Source organism: Elephantulus edwardii, unplaced genomic scaffold, assembly GCF_000299155.1.
Source record: "Elephantulus edwardii isolate Elephantulus edwardi_28Jun2011 unplaced genomic scaffold, EleEdw1.0 scaffold00019, whole genome shotgun sequence".
NCBI classification, from domain to species: Eukaryota; Metazoa; Chordata; class Mammalia; order Macroscelidea; family Macroscelididae; genus Elephantulus; species Elephantulus edwardii.
Window position 1 is genome coordinate 14795142 of NW_006399769.1, and position 2868 is coordinate 14798009.

The window sequence follows — 2868 nt, forward strand, 5'->3', positions numbered from 1 at the left end:
CCTTGATTTTGGTGGTTTCTTAGACTTTCCTTGGCTTTGATGACGATCTTGATGATTTTAAGTAAAATGTAAATGTTCACTGCTGGACTTCATCTGAGGCTTCCCTTATGATTGATTAGACTGGAGTTATGGGTTACTGGGGAGAAAAACCACTGGGGTAAAGTGCCATTTTCACCACATCATTCTCAAAGATGCATACTGCAGCATGGCTTATTTTACCTGGCTGAGGAAATTTGTCGGGTCCCGAGGTGAGCCAAGTCACATAGTTCATGTTTCACATCACACATAGAAAAACTTCCTCTAATTTTTTTTTCTTTTTCTGTACGGCATCAGTCCTGGTCCATGAACAGGTCTTCTTCTGCCATTCACTCCATCACCAGCTGCCTGGATTTTTCCGTGCTCCTGCTGCTCTCCAGCCCCAAGGTGGAGTGTAGCCCCACGGAGTCCCTGGACCAGCTTGGATCTGCTTGATGCTGGATACCCAGCACCAGCCTCAAGCTCTTCTCTAGCTTGTTTGCCACTTGGGCTGCAGCCTGGATAGCATCCTAGTTGCCATGGAAGTCCCACTGGGTCCTCAGCAGGGCATCATTCAGTGTGAAAAAGCCATCTCAAGTGTGCTGTATGTGGGAACAGAGAGCAGCGATAGTCAGCTCCAGGTCAATCTCGTGCACCTGCCTTTGTAGCTTCTTCTGTGTCTCATACAGGCATTGAACTTCCAAGAGAAATTCTGGAGGTGCAAAGTGGAAGCAGGGCATGTCAGTGACCAGCACTGGGGACTTGCTCCTGGCCTGGATCAAACTTCTTCCAGCCGTCTCATATGCATCCTGAGTCTTCAGATCCAGGTTAGGGTATATCAAAAGCACTTTCAGATGTGGGGAACCTTGGATCATTGCCAGGATGCAGTCGCCTTCTCTCTGGTCATGGTGACAGATTGTCTTCTCCCCTAGCCTCCTGTCCTCGCTGAAGTCACCTGTGGCTTTGGCCAGGAGACCACGTCCCTGCCATCCTTGGTGAGATGAGGACATTTCTACAGATGAGAAGCCTAAGTCTGTGTCCTATGCTGGGCACAGGCACCCCAGGAGCCTGAGTATCTAGCCAGGGTCTCACACCCATCTTCTCACTGGTGAATTCTGGCCCATGAACCAGTGTATGGTTGCTCAGCTTGGGCACACTGGTGCTTAGGAAGGCCCGTTCCTTGTCTTCGTTGCCTTCCATGAGGCCCAGCAGGAAGGACACACGCTGTTCACTAGTAGTAGGTTCCTGGCATTTAGTCCTTTCTTTTTTCTTCTTAAAAAACTTTATTTTATACTGATTTATTTACAAAGTTCAAATACATTGTTTTTCACACTGGATCTTTCCTATTTCAAATTTTGCCAATGCTATGACTGACCATCCCAGCCCCCTCCCCCACCTATCCTCACCGCTCTTCTCCCACTCTCCCTACCTCCCTTGGATCCTCACACTCATTCTACAAGAATGGTTTTATACAGTATTTGTCCTTATGAAACTGACTTAGTTCACAGCATGATGCTCTCCAGTCCCTCCCAAATTAGGTAGGAATTTACAAAATCATTGCTCCTGTGTGCTACATAGTATTCCATTGTGTGAATGTACCATAATTTCTCAATCCATTCATTTGTGGTTGGACATCTGGACTGCTTCCATGTTCTTACAAAGGAGTTCTTTCAGAAGTTGTATCTCCACAGTGTCCCAAAGGGGCTCCCACTGTACTTCTGGAGGCTTGTAGGTCGCAAAAAGCCCATGCAGCGGGGCCAGGTCTGCAGACTCTGTTCCTGAAACTTACAGCCAGACCGAAATAAAAGCAGAGCTCTAGACCAAAACACCATACAACCACTGGCAACCTTAGTAATTTCACTTAGAGCTGACTTTGCTTGTTGTTAGGTGCAACTGAGTCAAGTCCAATCCATTGTGATCCTATATCCAACAAATATGAGCCCTGTCCTATCCTGTGCCATTTTCATACTCAAACCCATTGCTGCTGTCACTGAGTCTTTCATCAATGCTCCACTTAGGCATGAAGTCTCTTTCTAAACTTGATGTACCTTTTCAAGGAATAACCCCTCCTAGCACCATGCCCAAAGTATGTGAGATGAAGTTTTATCGTCTTTATCTCCAAGGAGCTCTCTGGATCAACCTTCAAGACATATCTGTTCTTTTGGCAGTCTATGGAATACTCAACACTCTTCTCCAAAACCATAATTCACAGTCATAAATTCTTATTCTAACATCCTTATTTATTGTGTGGCTCTCAGATGCATAGCAAGAGATGGAAAAGAACATAGCCTGAATCAGATACACCTTGATCTCCTCAAACTAATGTTCTTGTTCCTCAATAATTTGGAAAGTTTTCTGACTGCAGATTTTCCCAGTGCAATATGTCTCCTAACGCCTGACAACCCATACTAAGGATGCTGATCGTGAATCCAAGGAAGATTAAGTCACTTATAATTTCAATCTTTTCTCCATCTATCATGTTTCTCGACGTTGACATGCAATCAATACAGACATCTTTTATCTTCTGCAGCAAGCACTTCAGCTCCTTCTCACTTTCAGCAAAGTTATGTCATCTGCATAATGAAGGTTATTGATGAGTCTTTCTCTGATCCGAAAGCCACATTCTTTTTCATAGAGTCCAGCTTCTTGAATGATTGCTCAGCATACAGAGAGGTATGAAGAAAGGAAATATTCCAGATGCATGTATTTTAAAATTTTAAACTATGTAGTGTTGACTTTAGTGTCTTCAATTCTTCTTTGTGTTTTGGCTTCTCTATGTTCCAGCGCAATCTTCAGAGTCTCTTCTGACATCCATTTTGGTCTTTTCTTCCTCTTCTGTCTTTGTAATGACCG

At 44.4% G+C, this 2868-nt stretch overlaps 1 pseudogene; it reads right to left on the reverse strand.

The window, feature by feature from the left end:
- Positions 1–365: 365 nt before the first annotated feature.
- LOC102862618 overlaps positions 366–2868 on the reverse strand; it is a 10382-nt pseudogene continuing 7879 nt past the window's right edge.